The sequence below is a fragment of the Dermacentor silvarum genome, chromosome 11, assembly GCF_013339745.2.
Source record: "Dermacentor silvarum isolate Dsil-2018 chromosome 11, BIME_Dsil_1.4, whole genome shotgun sequence".
Taxonomy (NCBI): domain Eukaryota; kingdom Metazoa; phylum Arthropoda; class Arachnida; order Ixodida; family Ixodidae; genus Dermacentor; species Dermacentor silvarum.
The window spans coordinates 91,921,106-91,942,718 of NC_051164.1; the positions used below are offsets into that span (position 1 = coordinate 91,921,106).

Sequence of the window (21,613 nt, forward strand, 5' to 3'; positions counted from 1 at the left end):
TCTTTGCTTGCGCACTTTCAATCGCAGAGCTAAGTGTTGGCTTCGCAGTTCGGTCCTTTCTCAAGGGTCGTATATTTCTCACTAAAGTGTGTTACGCCCTTTATTGAAGGTCCTGACGCGCATTTGCGAAGGTGAAAGCAACCCATAAAAAAGGGGGTACTCCTCTAACCTCTTTTCTCAGCTCTCTAAGCCGCAGCTGCGGAATGCGGTCACCGAAGGAGGTGAAGGTGAAAGTGGCATTCCTTGAGCCCGGGGACTTCGCTTTCATCCCCAGGCCGCTCCTAAAACCCGGCGTTCCCGTTTCTAAAGGCGTCGCAGCGGGCGGTGTCCCGATGTCCTTCGCTGCCCTCCATCACACGCGAGTGCGACAGTTCGCGACATATATCTGTGGGACACTCTTTCCGGTGCTCTTGGGGTGCTCATCGGTTTTCGTCACCGCAGGGGGCGCTGGCATCGATGCCAAAGAGGGGGTGCGCGTTTGTTGTGCGGGTCGCTCGGGCAGATCGAGAACCAGGGTGTCGTGCGCGGTGCGCGTGCAAAGGGGAAAAGCAGACGCGGTCACCGCGTGTTCTCCAGCCACACGTAGCAAATGCGGATCGTACCGTTCGTTCTGCGGCAGCTTTACCTCCGGAGACCTCCGTTGCCGCTCCTTTCCCGAAGCAAGCTGTGTGCCCAATGCCCAGGGCCGCCCCCTGCCATGTGAAACTCGTTGTTGGCGGCAAGTGGCGGGATGCCGGCTGTGTTGCCTTGCGGTCGCTTGGTTCACGAGGCAAACCAAGGCCGTACACCAAAAAATGCGTTTTGCTGCATGCTTCTTTTTCTTTTTGTTATAGTTGCGCTCCTACAGAGACCGTGTGCACCGCAGGAAACGGACGTCTGCGGGAAGTGGACACCTGTCGATCTTGGTGCTTCGGAAATATAGCTAACTTCTTTCCCTTTGCTATGCTGCGATTTCCCCGAGTCCGGTCGGATGACTTGTCTTATAGTTAAGTGCAGTACCGTACTGTAGGTGGATTAAGCATGCATCTTGCAGACACGTAAGCAGGTCATCATTGCTTAACCAAGCGTCTGAGACAATAAGCGCTGATAGACGGGGGCAACAGAAGAAGGCGCCATAAGCTTGCAGAAACGCCTTGGTCGGTTGTCCCTGTGCTTACTTCCCGACGGGTTGGACGCTGCTGGAGCTTCCGTACGAGCTGCATGCAACTACACAAAGACGTGCATAGGGGTGGTAGTATACGCCCTCTAGCGTCCGGGACGTGCCTTTTTCGGGATGCGCACTCTTGGGCAGCTGGACAAAAGACGAAAAAGAAAAAAAGGGGGAGAAAGCGATGGTCATCGCTGTGGGGGGTTCCTTTCGCGGCAAATATGAATAGGTTGGATAGCTTTCGCGGTACGAAAAGGGGGATAGGAGGCTTGAAGGCAAGGAGAGAGAAAGTGGGATGAAAAGAAGAGGGATGTGTGGGGTTGTGATTGGCGCAGTGCTTTGGGGAAAAAAAAAAAGGGGGGGGGGAGCTCGGGCTGCCTTTCAAGCTCAACGATGCCAGATCTCTTTTTTTCTTTCTTTTCTCGTCGTCTTGCCGGTACCCGGTTTCCCCGTTCGCCTGCGGTGTTTTCGGGTGTCTAACTGCGCGACGGCTTTCGGAGTAGGCAGCGTGCGCGTCGCCAGTGCTTTCTCGGCGACCTCTGCTGCTTTCACTGGGGCCCGTCGCCGATTTTTTTCGGGCGCTTGCACGTGTTTTTGTTTGGGCCGTCGGGGAGGACGGAGATGGACAGCGGGCGTGTTTGCGGCGTGTAGCGTGTGCCCGTCGGTGGCGCCCGCCGGACAAAGGCCTAAGTGTGACGGGGAGGCAGGACGGTGAAATCGGTTCTGGCTCGTTTCGTGGCGATTGTCATCTCTGAAAAGGAACGGGGGAGAGAGAGAGAGCGGGCACTCTGTCCCCGCTGCCCGCCGGCGCCGCGGGCTTCTCGAGGTTTTGCATTTCGCGAACGGGTCTCGCAATCTATCGCGCTTATCGGTAAAGTAGCGTGCCACGATCGTGGAGAAACGCTTTCGAGCTCGCAAGCATTCACGCTCGCCGCAGAGTATGGCTCGTTTAATGACAGTTTCGAACGTCGCCAAAGGTTATTCTTTACTCAATGCCTATGTAAGTTTCGCGAAAGGTCTTGGGTCTTTTCAGCTTGGCAAACAAGGAACGTGCAGCGCTCGTGGACCAACGTTTAAAAGGCTCGCTTTTAAAAGCGCGCATTTTGCCTCGCCCTGCTGTGGCGCCTTCGAACGACGCCGATTTGTTGTTACAATTTAAATGCCCTAGCTTAACCTTTTACTTTCTGTAGAGCCTCCAAACTTGTTTGCATTTGGTGCCACACCAGTTAAAAGCTCGAAACTGTATTCGCTGCGTCCGTCCGGCTGGCCGTCCTTTTCACTGCGTGTCACCGTGAGGCCATCTTCTCATCCTCAACTTCACGCTTCCATATGGCGAAGAAAAACGAAAATCTTTGCCCGCCTCCGCTACTGGGATTCGAACTCGCGCGCTTCAGGCAATGGACAGTTTCTGACCGAGCAGCACTCACCACTGGGCTCTCGCGCAGCTTTTTGCGCTTGCGTGGTGTCCAAGTGCAGCTCCCAGGGACCGCTTATTCGGAGTGAGAGAAACAGATCTCGAAGGGCGATGCTTTTGCGGACTGCATGCGCCGGAAGCACCTCATAGCCGTTATGTTTTGCGCCACGTGGACTCTGAGAGTGGTAACGCGTGTGGTGGGCTAGGGGGGTGCATCGTGATAAGGTTTTTTATTGAGAAGATGGCGTGCAGACGTATTTCGATTCGAAGGCTTTTAGTTGACGTAGTTGGGCACTTTTTTTTTTTTTTCAACATTTGAGTTTAGTTGCATCTCCACGACAAAAGCAGCGCGAAGATATGTCGGTACTATAGCCTTTTTTTGCATTTAGATGTGTAGCACGCACCAACCATTCTTGCTGAAACCTTTCCATGCATAAAAAAAAAAAATTGAAAGGAAAGTAACAAGATGGGCTCATGTTACTGGACACAGCATGAGGCGTCTCCTCCTCTTGTGCTCGCAGCAGCGGTTTGCCACTGAGGGCTGCAGGCACGGAAATCTCTCGAATGCAGCGAATGGAAGCCGTACTCGTGCTCGTTGCTGCTGTTGTTATTTGTACGCAACGCGCGCGCGCACACACACACAACCACACGCGCAAGTGACCCAAAAAATCCCCTCGCGTGTGGCTGCCAACGTACGGCTTCGCTGCATTGCTGAGAATTCTGCGGTGGAGTAACAAGAGCGGTTTGCAGCATGGCACGGACAGACAGACACGCCACGCACATAACGCGCACTTACGGTTCTGCTATTACGAAAGGAAAAGGTGTACTATGCGACAACGGCTTGCCGTTGGGAGATATGTGACCTTCTGGGGGGGGGGGGGGGGGGGGGCGTTGCATTCGCGCGGCGTTGCATTCGTCAACGCCGCGCTCTTTTCATAATCGCCTCTCTCTCTTTCTCTCTAAAGCATGGCCTTTACCCCTTGCGTTCTTTGTTCGCGGGGCACCGCAAAGACCCGCTGTGAACGCCCAATATATTTGGTTGCGAGGACTTTTTGAGGCGCTCGCATATATGGGAGGGCTTTAGGCGCCGTGCGCCGCGCGAGCGGTGACAAAGGACGTTTGGCCACCCGCGGTGACTCGTCATTGCCTTCGTCACCGCGTTGCTGCAGTTCATTCATCCCTTTTGGCGAGGTGTGCCTTCAGGCGGCTGCACCGCCACTCCCAGCGTGTAAGGACGGTACAGAATCGCTGTATACACGCCACATATTCGATGTTGAGGGACCGAATTCGCGAAGCTTTTTTCGTTCGCAGGAGCTGTTTGCCGTTGAAAGGCCTCTTTCGCTGATAAATATGCCCTACATTGCGATTGGCTTGGACCTTTCTTCTTTGTGTGTGTGTGTGTGTGTGTGTGTGTGTGTGTGTGTGTGTGTGTGTGTGTGTGTGTGTGTGTGTGTGTGCGTGTGCGTGTGCGCGTGCGTGCGTGCGTATGGGCCGTCTTTTCACAGTCCCGCATCTTGGCATTCTACTACAACGGATTCTTCGGCGTTCAGTGGACCGCGCTGCGGTGCGTGGTTGAACGTCAGCTTTGCGTGACCGGTGCAGTTTCTTGCAGATTTTCGAGGCGATCGATATGTGTCGCCTTTTGATGCTGTCTGGCATGCGTTTCACAAGACGCCCGCCCCCTGCGCGCGTTCTTACATTGGGACGTCACGTTTGAACGCTCGTGAACCCTTTATAACCCTGCGTAGTCACAGGGAGATGCAGCCATAGAACGAGTTTAAGCAGCTTGCAGACGAGCCACAATACAATGGAGCGCACGTGGACGCATACCGTTCGTGTGCGTCTTTGCTCTCTGTGATCAATGGGACATTCTATGGTACTTTGATATGTGGGATCTATGGACAAGACGGGATTGTGTCTGTTGAAGCCACGTACCAATCGGCCACTGAAACCCCGATGCCTTAAATAAGTAAAAAGAAAAAGGAGAGAGAGAGAGACGGGAGAAAGAAAAGATCAGGACAGGTCAAGCAATATATTTACCCTGCAACACTTCACGTCCAAGCAACTGAGCATCTGCGTTTGACGCTGCCATTTGTCGTGAGGCGTGCTTGTTACATTGAGCTGCTGATGGCGGAGCGTGGCGGTCGCAGGCTTGGTGCGGGGTTGAAAAATCAGCTACAGTAATAGGTTCTCGAGTGGCGCGTATTCGCCGAAATTTCGCGTTTGCAGTCAGTTTTTTTTTTCTCCTCCCCTTTAAACAGAGGTTAGCGTCTCGATGGCTGTTGCTCATTGGAATGTAACGTCGATGTCTCGGTATATCACTCAGTACCGACATTTTTTTTTTTACTTTTTTTTTTACTTTACCTATGTATTTTACGTGATCCCGATCGTTGCTGTCGCTTGTGTCTTTTCATTTATAGTTCGTCGTAGGCTGTTTCGCTCTTTTTGCTATGGCAGAGGTCTCGTATGAATATCTTACACACGCCTCGGGCGTGATGCGCTTTCCAGTAGAGCTCGCGAGCCGAGTTCGCTCCCCCCCTCGACAACCAAGATTGAATCATGATGGCCCTCTTCTGCCCGGACGCGCGTGAATGAGGCTTATAGAAATGCCGCTCTGCGTATTTGCCATTTCGTTTCATAAAATTGCCTTCCAGTCAGCGGAGAACAAAGGACCACTAACGCCGCTGGGAGTGCAGGTTGTGCAGGTTGTGCTGGGAGCTCAGGAAAGGGCGTAAGATTGAATGCGGCACGAAATGGCAAGGCGGAGGCCAGGGACTACCACTTCAAGAGGTCGGCGCAAATCGAGCGCTCTTACAGCCCTCTTGTCGTTGCGTAATAGGCGTACCTGTGACCGGAACGCGCTCAGGCACCTCCCGATTCGTTTGCGGGGTCGAAATGACCTTTACGGCCGCTCCCCCTCGCATTTGTAACGGGCCCTTCATTCTCGCCAACTATACGAAGGCCGAAAACCAGGCGTGGCGCGGGAAGAAGTATGGCATGCCGCGGAGATTCGAGATGATTTGCTTTGACCCGTCGCGGACGAAAGCGAAGTCGAATTGAACATAAACGAGAAGTTGAGATTAGAGAAGAACGGTGGGTTCTGGCCAACGCCTCGGTGAATGGCAGTGTTGAAGGGCACTCGGAAACAAAAGGAGTTGGCCTGCTTCTGCTATCTACTCGGAGCGCTGAAAAAAGTTCGAAGGAACGTTAATCCTGCTGCGAGGCAGGAAGCGTTGAAGGTTGTTGAACCAAAAACTGTGCAGTGTTCCAGAACCTACGTAGAGTTGACTGTGAAACTCCATGAGCACAACATGGTTTCGGACTGCGCTGCAATCAATTGAAGATCACTGTATGCTGCACCAAACCGCGGCGCATTTCTTCCTGCCGCGATGCTGCTGCAATTACTGTGACAAAACAAGCAGGCGGGCAACACTTAAGACAGGTTATCAGGAACGCCGTGCCAGAAAATCAGCATGCTGTGAACCAATTTCAGCGTCATGACCTCGCGCAAGCAATAGTGTCACCGCGGTCGCTTATGTAAACGCCGCTGACGTAATGAGCAAGAAGCTACACATCCTTGAACTCGTCAAGCGCTAAAGCGAGCACAGTTTCTATACATAGCGACGAAATTACACAACTAAAACTCCAGCCACATTCGGGCAGTAGTCACGCAAGCCGATGTCGATGCATATAATGCCTCCTGCGTATATACTCTCGAGAAACACCAGGCCGGGCTTTGGGGCACGGCGCTTTCTATACAGCCGGTCTCTTAGCACATATACTTTAGCTACGTATAACAGCCCGTCTCGCTCCTTCGTCACTATAGATCAAGCGTACATGTTAGGACGCGATAACGCAGGTGAATAGAGAGTGACACGCGCTCTACTCACCCATATTCAGCAGCTGTCCTGGCGCCGGGTGGTTCACGAGTCTCCTCTTGTACAAAGCTCCGGCGTGGCATCTTCCACGCATTGTTGCTGGAACTGTCGCAAACCGCCGCGCACGTCCCGTTCTCGCTCACTACGAGTTCACCACTTCGCGAGAACGCGTCGCGACGTCGTCTCGAAAGAAGGTCCCTCGCGCAATCCACCAGGCTTGCTGCCTTCGCGTCGCCAATCGGTGCTCTTGGCGGTGGTCGTTCCACGCACCGTTCCACGGCTCCACTTCTGTCGGTTCCTGCAAGATATTCCCGCTGAACCTGCGCTCGTACATCGGACCCAGCGATTATCTGGGTGATAGTATAGGATATCACACTTCGAGGAGAGGCGAGGAGGAAGCCGGTAATGCCGACTGGCGGGTCACGAAGCGGCCGGCGTTACCGCTGGCGTGCCGTGCCGTCAGCCGACACCATTGCGGCGTCATCCACAAAGCTTTTAGCCTTATCAGCCTCGGGTGCGTCGGCGTTAATACGCTGTGTGGCGCGAGCCTGCGACTGTAATGTCGCCGATGCTGCGACTGTAATGTCGCCGTTATTCAGCCGCAAATGATTGTTCATACCTTCTGGACTAAAATAAGTAGAGTTCATATTCGCACAAATGATTTTCTTCTTCCGAGTTCCTTACTGGCAAACATCGGAAAAGTGTACGCGGTGAAACGCACGTTCATTGCTGCAGCATAGTGCCTGTTTCTTCCGATATCGAAACGAAATCTCACGATTCGAAATGTGTGTCCCCGAATGCTTAGCTGTACTATAGCTGTATAGCTGAAGCATAGCTGAAGTATAGTTGTAGTATATCTCCGCATAAACTTGGAGGCTTACAAAAAAGCTTGATAACAAGTTTAGGACCGCGCAAGAAGCGATGGAACGAAAAATGTTAAACGCAACGTTTAGACACGGGAAAAGAGCGGTGTGGATCAGAGACCAAACGGGAGTAGCCAATATTATTGCTGGCGCTGAGAGAAAAGAAAATGGAGCTGGGCAGGCTATGTGATGCGTAGGGTAGATAACGAGTGGAATTAGAGTCACAAAATGGGTGCCAAGTGTAGTCGAGGACGGTAGAAAATTAGGTGGGGTGATGAAATAAGAAAATTTGCAGGCGCAAGTTGGAATCAGCTAGCGCAAGACAGGGGTAATTGGAAATCGCAGGGAGAGGCCTTCGTGCTACACGCAGTGGACATTACAATAGGCTGATGATGATAACAGCATAAATCATTTTTTATAGAGTTAATCATGTATCTGCTGTGTGGGGGCATGTGCAATATGGAGGTTTGTATACGACGTACACTTAAGGTAATATGTCGCACTTTGCTGGGCTTCAATGGAAGTTAATGATTTGTGGTCGAATTTTGGATGTCTGTAAGAAATAATCAGGTTGTAGTGGTGAACTTCAAAAATTCGTAATCCTCTATGCTGCCAGTTTCGATAACGCTGCGCCGTTTTAACGACAGTCGCGGTTTAGAAAAAAAAAAAGAGATAGAGAGAGAGAGAGAGAGAGAGAGAGAGAGAGAGAAAGGAAGCCACCAGGAAGAATGCATGTAGGAGCGGGCGATAAGGTCGGCTACCCGTGATGAAGGGGGGGGGGGGGGGCACATTTCCCGTCTGTGTTTCATTTCTTCCCCTCCCTCCCGGACCCCCTTGTCTCCTTTTGTTCCTCCGTCGACGAGGCACGCGCGGTCGTTTCGGAGGCCTGATTTCCTCATCGCGAGAGGCTTGGCTCGGCTTCGAGAGAGCGGCGGCTTAATGGATGCCGGATGATTTCGCCGATGAAGAGGCCGCGAGGGAGCGAATTGAAAGCGCCACGAGCGCACAGAAGGGAGGGTGCTTTGGCTGAAACGGAACAACGGAATTGCGCGATTACTCGGCCACCTATACGCAGCACGCGTGGATCTCTCTCTCTCTCTCCAGTGCTTTCTTGTTTGTTCTTCTTTTTTTAGGGGGGAGGGGGGGGGTTGTGGGGGTGCACTTTTACTTTCTTCGGAAAACAGCGGACGCTTTTCATTCTAGTTTGGGGTTGCGTTTTCTCCCCTTTCCTTTTTCTTTTTTTTAAAACCGTCTTATCCTCCCATTCTTGTGCTTCCGTCGTTCTCTCGCCCCCTCTCCACGCTTTTAAATTTCCCAAATTGCCCGTCGTTGTACCCCAATGGGATTTATGCGGCCGTCATCCCCTCCTCGTTGTCTTCGTACCTCTAGCCTTCGTGCTCACGACCTGGCTTTGTGCTGACCCCCTCCCCCCCCTACCGCCCCCTCGGCTGCTGTCGGAGCGACGGGTCACTCGCGAGTTCACGGGAGGTCACGTCTCGCGAGAGGGACCCGACGGCAAACGGGTCAGTCAGCCTGTGGAAGAAATTACCTCCCCCTCCCACCCCCCACCCACCCCCTCCGTTTTATATAAGTTTCCGGACGTGACGCGCTTACCCGTGCGATATATTACGCGCTCATACTTCACTTCTCACTATTTCTCTCTTTCCTGACTCGGCTGCAGACAATGCATCCGCCTAAGAGTTGTGCCCGAGTGCTTTATTGTTATTGCGCTTTGCGAGGGAAAACAATTCGTTTCTCCCGTGGGCCCTGGCTTTTCTGTGATCACATCTGTCTATTAGCTTTCCGGGCACAAAGAGGGTGCCCTACCTGCACCACCAAAAAAAAGTATCGCAGGTACGTTTCCGAGCACCTCGGCTTCTGGGAGTCGCTTGGCGTGAGCGTCTGGATAAACTTGAGATAAAAATTTACCGCCTGCGACGGAAAATGTGCGCCAGCGATTGGGAGCGTGCACGCCCGGCGTAGCTCGCGTTCTTTCGTTCTGTCGACATACAGCTCTACAAGTTAGGCGGGCCCTCTCTGCCAAACACTTCTCGTTGTGTCATGTCTGGGCATTTCTCCAGAAGTGCGCGAGCTTGGGTCGTTTTTGTTAACCGCCAATGCAACAGCGTTGTGCGACGTAACACATTGGAACTCTCGAAGGAGCTATACTGGGGGATGCGTCCGCCGCTGTGGCAACCCAAACAACAGATAGTAGTTGAACCTTCTTATACAAAGTGCGAGGTTGGGATCAGCTTGGACTTTACGGCATGCATCCTGTTCCTCAATTCTAGTCGCGTTGTGGAACAATTGTCATTTACATTGGGTCATTTACATTGGGTCTGTGAAGTTACTCTGAATCCGTGATCAGCGACGGCTTTTTTTCTGGATAACAGAGACAAATCTCGAAGGCTATGGTTTTGCTGACTGTATGCGCGGGAAGTAACGCACTGTGCCATCCTCTATAAATATGGATGCGAAAGGAACAGCGCAGGCTGTCGAGGCATTCCTGGCTGCACTCCAGTAGCATGGACCATTGTCGGCCGACGTGCATTGTGATTCGCGTGTGCCTATAACGCACTCAGAATTATACATCGTGCCTGCGTTTTATTATACCGCGACGGATAAACAGCGCTAAGGAAGGACGTGGACTTGCAGAAGAAATGAACGCGCACGGCGCATGTTGCGTCACCGTGCAACTCTACAAAGCTGCTAACTTGCCGCTCTTGGCTTTTTTGATAACCTTCATCATGGTGACTTTTCCGTCATCTACCTCCTATTTCTATTGTTCCCGTTTCCACTTTAGCCGGCGTGGAGTCGTACGGCTCTCGGGCCAATCCCAGCCATCTCTATCCCCATCTCTCTCTAAATTATGGGGTTTTACGTGCCAAAGCCACGATCGGATTATGAGGCACGCCGTAGTGGGGGACTCGGGAATAATTTGGACTGCCTGGGGTTCTTTAACGTCCACCTATATCTAAGTACATGGCTGTTTTCGCATTTCGCCCCCGTCGAAATTACGAAAGATTTAGTCAGGCATCTGACTAAAAAATAGGGCGGCATGACGCGTGTCTTTTCTGGTCTAACCTCGATATAACGAACACAGGTATAGCGAGGTAAGCCTTAAATGTTTCTAGCCGATATTAAAGTTTAACGAGTATAAGCTTGTCACGAATATATTCTCCCAACGAATATGTGACAGCATTTGTATTTTAGTGTCGGACGCGAACTTCATTATAACGAGGTTTGAGTTGTATTTTCCTGGTGTCCGTTTTTAGTATCTCGTACAAAAGCGTTCGTTATTCATTTCTCACTCGCAGGGATCGACTATCTTGTGTCAGCGTCGCTGCAGACCGCAAGAAGTGGAACAACGTTATCGACATCACCGCAGCGCGGAAGGACACTGAGTAAGTAGTTCTTGTATCACAGCGCGGCGTCTCCCGTGCGCATGCAGGAAACAGCGTAAGCGATGCTTGCGCGAGCGTGGCAGTCCGCCAGGTATGCGAGGAAGGTGCACCCGGCAGTTCTTTATATACTTTGTCCAGTTCCGTGCAGCAGGGCCGAGGCGGCGAGGCCTGCAAACCAGACGACTGCAAAGCGTGGTGAGATACCTCTATAGATGTGTTTGCCCACCGGATTGGTCGAGACGCCCGTGGCTTCCACAGTGCTGCACGGAACTACTGAGACAAAGTAAGAAGCGGTGACGGAACAGCGGCGAAGCAAATGGTCGAGTATAAATTGTCGCGAGCGGCAGAAACAAGAAGTAAAATTGAAGGGGAAGAAGGGTGCGGAATTAAAGGCGAGTGGCTCGGGGTATTTTTGCATCCACCCTTGAAAAGCACTCGTCTGCCTAACTAACGTTCGAGGAAAAATAGCCCCTATTATTTTGGATTGCGAGTTCAGGAACGGAAAGAGAGACGGAAGCGCTCTCTAGATCGTTTTGTTTCTGTCGGTGCAGCTTGTGCCGCAGTGCTGATAGCTTTTGTCTACGACAGTGGCGGCGCTATACCGTACGAAGAAAAAAAAAAAGAAAAAAAAGCGATATGGCAGGGTGCTACAACTCCCGTTTCAAATGGGATACTTGTATAATCGTCATCGATGACGACGCTTGGGCGTGGCGATTACCGCTCTACCGATGCCACGCTTACGCGTTTGCCGCTTTAATTTCCAATCTTACCGTTTAGAGGAAACTTGGTAAGCCGGAAGGGGTGGAAGCGATAAAAATCCTATGTAGCTTTACAAAGATGGCAAGACAGGGGAGGGAGGGATATAATCATATTCTTGGCAATGGCCTTCCGCAGCAAAGAGAAAAGCTACGCTTACATGAACCCGCGAGGAAGTCGGGTCGAGTCGGCTTGTCGGGCCGAAAACCAGTCGTGGCGTTCATGTAAATTCTACCGGGTTGCGCCGATCGAGCGAGCGCCGAGGCAAGTTTGGTGAAACCCGTCTGCAAGGGGTGGGTTCACTCGGCCGATTATAGGGTGCCTCAGTAGCACGTTGGCGCTGGCAAGATGAATGTAAACGCGGTGGTGTCGGGCTGGGTCATCTCGGCTTCTGACTCTACATGCGTGCTTCGAGTTCATGTGTAAACGTAGCTAGAGAGAGAGAGAGAGAGAGAGAGAGAGGGAGAGAGAGAGAGAGATGGCCACTTAGGAGTTTAACCGTGCATTCTCGTCGAGTGTCGTTCTAAGCACGGCGCCCAGCTACGTAGCGAAGCTACCGCATTACGAGGAGCCATGTGTGTAGAAAATGGGTTTTGGCTCGGCGCTTACAATTTGTGCGCCAGCGCGTAAACACGACGCGCCCGCTATTGTTATTATATATATATATATATATATATATATATATATATATATATATATATATATACTCGCAGACGAGAAGGACAGCAGAATGCGAAGTCAGCGTAAAAAGTAACGTAACGTAAGGAAGGAGGAAGTGAGTGCAGTCGGTCGACGGTCGCGCGTTTCTGGAAACCACGCCAGCGTCTTTATTTATTTCTATTGTTCCATTTAAACGGATTCGCCGAACTGATGCTGTCTTTCCTGTACCTCTAGCTGGCTGCGTCCGCTGCAGCGTATTGTGTCCAGCGCTTCGTGCGTGCTATAGCCAGCCTCCTGCGGACGGCTAGTGTATACTTTAGCATACCCCGAATGACACTATTGTTGATTTGAAGTGGTGATCTGGATGTTCTGAATTTTCATAAATATCTCAAATTTGTTTCTATCAAAAGACGCCTGCCTACATCAAAGTTTCGGGCATGCTTGTGTGTGTGCGTTGTGTATTGATAAATCATCACCACCATCCTATGCGAATGACATTACATCTTTCAGCCTTTTAGCATTGCTGGCTGTAACTAGTGTAATGTCATTTGCTGTATCGAATCTCATTGCATAAGAATAACATTAAGTTTTTCCCCGTGCGGCACGGATTTTGCCATCTTGCCATGCACTAATCAAAACCGGCATTTATAGGCTCGCCAGGACGCCCTTATTGGCGTAAAGGTAGTCACTGTATAGATTAATTTACTGTCAATAGCCATCGAACGTTTGAACAGCCTTCGCTTGCAATTCTATCGCTTTCGTTTTCTCAGTTTTACTTTGACGATTGAGAGACACTATACCGAGTTGTTATTGTAGTAGTAGTACTCCCATAATTACTCTGGGTGATAGGCCGACAATCAGGTAGCGCAGTGAAGCAGTGCTCCGTGCGAATGTGTCGTTCTCTTTGTTGATTGTTAATTATCTCTGTCGCATATTTTTTTTTTTCGTGAGCCTACGAAAACGTAGTTGGCCGTACCGCCTTCATTTCACGTGTTGGAGCGTTTCACGCTAAATTCTCATCATAGCTGGTGCTTCCGACGCGCGAAAAACACAGCAATGTGCTTTTTATAGCCGGTCTTGTTGGTATATGTCAACATAATACAGTAAGCAGAGGAAAAAAAAAAAACAACAAACAAACCAGGACGACTTACTAAAATTGGTCAAGACTGTCCGTTCCTTAACCATGTCTAATATAGTCGAACCCGCATATAACGAATTATTGTGTATTTGGAACAGCTGTAAAATGACCTTCAAATTTTCTGTATAAATTTTTACCTATTAGATTACCTATATATCGAACTTTTTTTTGCGGTCCCCTTCAGATTCGATATATCCGTTTACCGCATTTTACGAAACGCGCTGGCCGTTGGGTCCCGCGCGCGCGCTGAGGGTGGTCCCGCAGTTTCTTTCGCGCGTATGGCGTGCTCGCAGCTATAAGCTGTTCCGAAGCTTAAGACACGACCGCGGAAGATGGTCGAAAGGGTGACACTAGCGCGTGTGTCAGTGTGTTACTGTTTTCTCGTTCACCGTATACGTCTATTTCCGCCTGTACAACGTACGCTCCCTTCGCATACCGGGTTCTTTGTTGGCGAGTTTTCCCTTCCGCGTTTCTCGGCGCTTTCGGAGCGCTAATCCGGAGGTCCGGCTAATCCTCTCTCGCGCTGTCCCGCTGGCGCGCGTGCGCGCGCGCCTGAGACGAATACACTCGCCCCCCCCCTAATCTCGTTGGTAAACCGTTTGCGAGTGGCCAAGCTGAGTATACGCTCGGGGACAGCGGGCGGTGCCGTTCAGCTCCGTGGCCGCTCGCTTGCCTGGCTTCGCTGTCTTTGTCGTTCTTTATCCCCGGCTAATCCGCGGATCGGATTGGGAGGCGGGAAGAGAGGGACGCCAAATCTGCTGGCCCCCCGCCTAGCTCGACGCGCACGTGGACGCAGTGTTGAAGCCCCTCCTGGTTGAATCGTCCGTCGCGTATTTGCGGTCCAGCTCGAGCTTTATCGTTTCATTGTTTGTACCCCGAGAAAGTATTGTGATCGCTTACCGGTGCACGCTTCCCTCCTTGGTATGTCCAGGAACTTGCGCATGTGTCTCGTCTTGCGTGCGTGCGGTCGGTAAACACGCGTCCGTGCTCTGTGCAGCAGAGGCATTCCCCGTCCCCTGTGGGTGTTCTTAGTCCCCCGTTACGCTTGGGTCGTGTGGCGTTCTTTAGCGGCTTGCATTGTTGGATCCTGTTTAGCAAACACGCACGTTTTGCGGAGGTCTCAGTACTTGTCGAGCCTGAGGTGAGCGGGCCTCAAGAAATGTACTTCCCGACCGCCGTCTTCCACTCTGAGGCTTGGCTCATGGATACGTGTAGATGCGGGCCGGTGAATTCCATCTCGCAATAATATAGCCAGTCGGGCTCGCTGTTTAAGGTATAGCTGTTCACGATCAAACGGCGTGGAGCAGAAAAACAAACAAACAAACAAACAAACAAACAAACAAACCGTTCTCACGTTTTAATTACTCAATTCACATTGGTTAGGTCAGTTATTTCAACCCTGTGCGTTCGTTTGAAGGGGACAAAAAAGCGTCCTTTTTCAGATCAATTGTGCCACTCCGAATATCTGTCACAATCGAATGAACTCTTGGTGCGGATATCAGTAACCGCACATGCAGTTTAATGAGACACTAAAGAGAAAATTGATTTGAGCAGTAGTGGTAAATTACCCTTCAACAATTAATATAACGAAAAAAAAAATCAGTCTTACCGCGGGAACAGACTTCGTAAGTCAGAAATGACGCAAGAACCAATGCTGGGTGGCGACGCCACCGTCAAGTTCCCGCACCAGCTCGTGGTGACGTCATGGATTCTGACAGCGTCTGCTCGGGCCTATGCCAAACTTTTCATCGGTGAAGGTGCACTGCATTTATTGTGAGAGCCAAACACTCAACCTGGCGAGCTTCATGGACATTTCGTGGGCCGCCAATGGCTCAAAAAAAAAAAAAAAAGGGGGGGGGGGGGATCGACACATTGAAATCTGTGACGTCCACGTAACGTACACACGGCGCCGGGGTTTCGGCGCGAAATTTAAAAAAACTGAACTTGGATCTTGATTTTCTCTCCTACTTATCAGCCCTTTACCGTAATATTTTCGAGCATAGAGTTTATAACGATAGTTATCACTTCAAACAGTTTCAGCGTTTATCTCTAGTGTCCCTTAAATCCACTTTCCTCCATGTCATCTCTTGCAGTACACTCTAAGAAAAAAAGGACGAAATGGGGTATCGAGGTTAGTCCTTTTGGGGAGTAACTGACTTGCCACAACCATTCGTCCTTTTGGGGAGTAACTGCGAGGGGATGAACTGTTACTCCCCATGCGGTTACTTCATCAAGGGGACTAACAGTTGCTCTTTCCGATGCCCCTCAGGGGAGTAACGGTCATTTTTTCCGATGCTCCGCAAGGATGCAATTGACGAAATTAGCCATTTACGCGCTGATAAGAAAAAAAAAAAGCTATTGAGGTGACAAAAAAAAAAAAAAAACGCTTCCGCAGCAGGATTCGAACTGAGGTCCTCTCGCTCTCAAGTCGGTTACCCTAACCACTGTACCACGGCAGCTTGCTTGACGAGACAGGATACTGAGACGAGGTTATGGATCGAAACGCAGGTGTGGCAATGCAAGAGACTCGGCATTTTGTTTATGCTATGCGGGGAGAGTCTAACGCTGTGTGTACTTGCAACCATGTGACTGCAAAAAGAAAGTTGCCCGATTACGGGATGAGACATTACGCGGTGTACGTACATACGTGGGGCACGCAAGATGACATGAGAAGGCGAACTTATCTGTCACTTAGCGTGCCCAGTTTGAGCTACATATCGCTTCACTTAAGTTCGTAATCTCCTTGGAACGGTTGGAACTATAGGTACTATTGACCAAGAACATGTGGCAGTCCATCAATGACTTGCGCGTTTAATGTGTATCGTTCACTTATGGCTTGCACATGAGTTCCATGTGTCTTCACACTCCACATTTTAAATTTCACACAATTTTCTCAAGAAGAGGCACAAAGTGCTGCTTTGCATGTAGTTCCATAGACAGTGCACGAACTTCAAAATATTCACGATTTATAGACAATACGGTTTTCGGCGCACCACTCCACGACACGGACGAAAACAGCGAAATGTTTGGGGAGTAACTGTTGCCGTTCGTCCTGCCGTTGCTCTCTTTTCGACCTGGGACTAAACACTTACTCCCCAAAATTTGCACACGACACGCACACTCCCGCAGTTAGTCCTTTGAGGGACGAAAACGCCCTTTTTAGGACTAACAGCCCAGTTACTCCCGTTTTTCCCGGGATTTTTCTTAGAGTGTACCTATAAGGTTAGAATTTCTAGTTTGTGTAGGTCGCAGGATATCAGACATTGGGAAGTGCTGATTAACGATTGCGGAACTTGTGATTGCGTGTGTACGGATAAAGAGAGAGAACGGTGTGGGGGTGAGAGAGAAGAGAGAGCGGTAAGCGCGACCGGGCCGCATTTGCGCGCGCGCGCGTCTGTCGCGACGTTGCTCGCAATCCCGGCCACGTGATCGCTGCTTTGGCCGACAACGATGATGAACTGTATCTTATATATCGGGACAGTTTCTCAAGCCGGCCCTCGTCCGAGCGGCGCGGATGTGTATAGATAGCCACAGGCTGCCGACCCAAGAGTCGTGAGCTACGGCGGCTCGGCGCGAATAAGCGTTTCACGTTTCTCTTTTTCGCGCTAAGCGGCTTTTCCGAGAGACAGGGCACACGGGCACGCACTTGCGCGCGCTCACTCGAGCACGCACGACTCGTTGTTGTGCGCGCGAGACGCGCGCAGCAGCTGGTTTGCCGCGTGATTTGTTGCCTGGTTGGTTGGATGGCTGAAGCGAGCGGGCGGGCGCGAGCTACGGACCGTTTACGTTAGCGGCACGTAGCGCCGCCTCCTTCTCCGCCCCCACACTTCTTTACAATCACGTGCGCGCGCGCACTTGGTTGTCGGTAGCCTTTCGGCGCTGCGCTCGCAACGGCCCTACTATCTCGTACTGCGCGCGCTGTGTGTCGCGCCGCGATCGGAACTGGCTCTTATATAAAAAAAAACATGTGGTTGATCCCTCTTATATAGGAATCGGTATAGAACACGAAAGTGAAACGTGTCTTCACAGAAGTAGTGTAATGTTTATTGCACATTGATATATAATGTCTATTGGTGTTTTGTGGCTAAAGCGCCCTTAGGCGTTGATGCACCCACGCTGACGCCTGGTGGCACGTCTCCTCCATCACGACTACCAACGTCGATGACCATGAGCAACCGTCGTGCATATGGAAGCTGCACTACGCTGCACACGCTAGCACAACGCGAAAGACGAAGCACGTAACTGACACACTAATACAACGCGCAAGACAAAGCACGTAACTGAATCGTCACCGAGTCAAATCAGCGCGTACAGCGCGTCGTAATTGCAGCCTCCGCGATCAACTTCAGAAACATTTTCAGAGCTAATTGCGGAGGCCACGCTCCGCTGTGCTGAGTACGGTGAACGCACCTAGGTGGCGTTGGTAGTGCTTCTTGATGCCAGCGTCCCTTCGAATGCTGGCATCGAGGCGTCGTAGTGCTGAGACCACCGAAGCGTTCACTGTCGGTGCGCGTTAGTGTCATAATGCAGTACTTCTCTTTTCTGCTCGTAGGCGGCGGCACCGCCCCGAGCAAGAGCGCGGGTACACGGAGGAGTGTTAGATATATAAGGCGCGTCTGTGTAGCTCTCTGCAAATGCGTTTGTGGCGCAATGGGTTAAACGCTCGGCGATCTATCGTCGCGGACCGAGAGGTCGTGGTTCGATTTCCAAATTTTGCATGTTTGTGGAACTTTTTCTTCTGGTTTCTTTCTTTGTATTATGTTCTATGACGTATTTCCATGACGGAAATACGTCAGTGAAGTCTTGGTGGACCCCGGCATAAAACACTTTCGTGTTAAAATTAGCGTAGTTTGCACAGGAGGCGCAATGCTAAAGAGACAGCGGAGCTGATGGGCACCTATAGCTAGTCCTGGCTTTTGGGCTAGGCTAAGCACGACCAAGTCATCCCCAGCATTTTCCGGAATTTATTGATTATTGATCGATAATTGATTAGCTATTGATTGGCTATCGCAAGGTATTGGCCACGTATTTGGGCTAGGCCAAGCACTGCCAAGTGATCCCCAGCATTTTCCGGAATTTATTGATTATTGATCGATTATAGATTAGCTATGGATTGGCTATCGATGACTGACTAAGCTGAAGTAGTCTCAACCATGCTTAGCCAGACTTAGCCAGACTTCGCCAGACTTAGCCAGACTCAGCTTCGCTATAGTTCACAGGGGGTATGTGACCCTTTCTGCACTGCCGCCAGGATCGGTCCACATTTTCTGTTCGCGGTTGACAGATTACGCCCGGCTTAAACAGCTCCGCTGTTAAAAGCCATTCTGTCGCTAAGCCTTTCCTTGGGTCTCACTGGAGGATAATTCTTAATTCATTCAGTAATATTGCTCCAGCCAGTTACGTTCCATCATTTCCGTGACATCACGGTGGAGGCGAACTTCTTTCAATATCGGCGTCCCTCGAGGACTGTTCCTGAGCGCGGAGGCACAAAGGACAGGCATGGCGCGGTTTTGTGAGCGCGCAGCTCGCTCTGAACTTTAATAGCTGGCCGGTGCGAGGGCAGAGCTTGCGGAGCAGGACCGCCGGAAGAACACCTGACGTCTGTCAGGCCATTCTTCTTTTTGTGTTTGTGTCGTTAAATGTATTAATACTTCGCAGGGGGAACAAGCGACATGAACACGAACGCAGAGTAATAACACGTACGCCAACTATACCAGCTGAAGTTTTCCGCGGGAAAAAAAAAAAAAAAAAACATCCGTTCTTTAGCGCAGCCTAACCGTGTTTTTCAGTGGAAAAGCTTCAATTGATAGTCGTCGTATACGTCCTGTTGGTCTATGTCCCTATTCTCGTCGCTTTGCGCCGCTTGTCGGCCATGCAGGAGCCAGGCTATCTCTTCATAATTGTAAACAAATCAAGAAAAAATTCGTCGGCCCTTCCACTCCGTAAAGATGGTTAACCAGCGAAGCTGAAAAGTGCGGCCCCGGTGTTCATGAATGGATTAATCCCGAGGGTTCATTAAAGCATTTCTCATTGATGAGGTAACACACGGGTTCGGTTGTAACGGAGAGAACGACGTCACAGACGGTATGCACGCAGTCCGCCGTTGTCGCTTGCGTTCGATGTCTCGAGTTTGCTCGGAGGCGTGGTTAGCAGCATTCGCCCGCCATTGCTGCTTGCGATTCTTCGAAATTAAATTGCTTCTAAATTAAATCTGTCCGTTACGTAAGACAATGAATGGCTCATACCCCCTTAAGCAATGGCTCATACCCCCGTTAAACGCGGCCTCCCCATTACGACGACAGAGGAGAAGTGTAATTCTACGCTGGAATGATGAGCGGCAACGCAGCCAGCTGTGGACGACGACGACGACGAACGCGGGAGTAGTGCGCGTGCCGAACGCAACGAGCGCAACCCGAGGTGCGCCAACGAGCCAGCTGCGGAAGAAGACGACGCTCGAGTCAATGCTGATGATGATAGTTTTCTGTATACCGACGATTTCGGCTAGCCGTATAAAACTTCGCTTTAAAAGAAAATGTAAAGCAGGACATGCAAATTGCGCGTTCGACAACCACTCGATTCTGGTCAAATATACCATTGTGGCCACGTGTCCTGTTTAAAGGGACACTAAAGCAAATCAACAAATCAACTTAGACTGATAAAGTATTCTTCGAAAACTCTGCTGTCCATAATTACACTGCAATAGGTCAATTATTAATCAAATCAGTTTATTATTATTAATTACATCGTATGTTAACGACAGCATATAAAATATACAGACGAGGGTCCCAAAGTACAAGACTGCAACGGGACCCTCGATGAAGGTTACAAATAAATAATACAAAAAGAGAAAATGAAGCTCAAAGTTAATTTTTTTTTTAATTTCGCGCGGAAACCCCAACGTCAGCACTTCAGAGTAACGTCACGACTTCTAAAGTGATTTTTCGTATTTGGGCCACGTTGGCTCCGTAAAAGTTCGCGAAACTTACCATATTTTCAGTCTTGGGCTCCTTTAGAACACAGTGTAGTCAATCCTTACCGCTAAAGAATTAACTGAGACCTAGAAGACGCTGTGAAAATCCATGACGTCACGGTAAGCTGGTGCGGGAACTTCAAGGCGGCGCCGCCACTCGCCTTCCGTGTTTTTCGTTTCTTTCTGGCTTATCAAGCGACTTCTCTCGGTAAGAGCGGCGTTTTCTATATTGTGGAAGGGTACAGAGGAAATCATTTTTCTCTTTAGTTTCCCTTCAAGGATCAGTATCATCAGCAAATACTCGCTCCAAAGAAATGCAGGACGTGTCATAGCCGATTCAGTATCCTGCGCGCGTCATACGACCCAAAGTGCCAGACGTAATTATAGCGTTGGTCTTGATCTTTATAACGCTTCATCAAAGCGCTGTTTAGCTCCACGCGTCGTGGCTATATACCGTCAGCATTTAAGGCAACGGATTTCAGTACCGTGTTATAAAATTCCACCAACGGCTCGCTTTGCCAGCTTTCCACGTGAAGAGACGCGTATAAATAGCAGCAGCTGTCGCCTTGCATGACGCATATACGAGCTATATATACATGCAATACCAATTTCGAGCGGCTTCTGAAACATTAGGGGGGAAAAAGTGCAGAAACCATCGACGAATATTGTCAGTGGGTGATTTTTCAAATAAAGGAATAACGCGCAGGAAGGCATGTAATTCTTGCTGTGAGGATATTTAGGTGGCGTTTGTTCTCTCATTGCGTAATTCCATAGGAAACGGAGCTGTTTACCGGCGCATCTGTAGTGGTATAGTGTACATGTATAGGTGGCCGTACATATAAGGCCTATAGTCGTGATATGTGTTTGAATTGTCTACAGCGGGGTGCGAGCGCCAGTGTGGAAAGGGACTGCCACCTCCTCTTCCGCCGCCTCTACAGGGGAGAGGAGGATGGCTGCTTGGAAATTTACGAAAAGAACGGCAAGCAATACGAGAAGTTGAAGCCAGACGTGCATAGACGCTTCATTGATCGATCGACATGATGGGGCTGTACAGTTGACCACAGAATTTTGCGGTACACGATTTATAAAACGACGGACGCGATTTTCTGCTCTGAGCCACGACGCTTCTAAATTAATGATTTCGCTGTGTAGGTCGCAAGACCGACCACAGACTGAAACTTGAGTTAGAGGCTATGTGCCAAGACTCTGTTAGAATTCATTTTTTTAAGCATATAGCATATCGTTCGTTCATAACTCCGCATCGCGTAGCTGGAGGGATTGTAATGAATTGTAAAGGAAGGGCGTGATGCAATGTGGATAGGTGAGGAGGGAATGGAAGAGTCACTTATTCAATTTTCTGCCAACGCCTTCCGCAGTGTCCAC

General features: G+C 50.3%; 1 protein-coding gene across 2 annotated transcripts in view; it reads left to right on the forward strand.

Moving 5' to 3' along the window:
• The window catches only part of LOC119433494 (uncharacterized), a 236,057-nt gene that overhangs the window by 102,571 nt on the left and 111,873 nt on the right, over window positions 1-21,613 (forward strand). For both annotated transcript variants that reach the window (XM_049659433.1, XM_049659434.1), the window contains one exon: window positions 10,620-10,706. The gene's annotated coding sequence lies outside the window, so the exon portion shown is untranslated. The remainder of the gene's footprint in view (window positions 1-10,619; window positions 10,707-21,613) is intronic.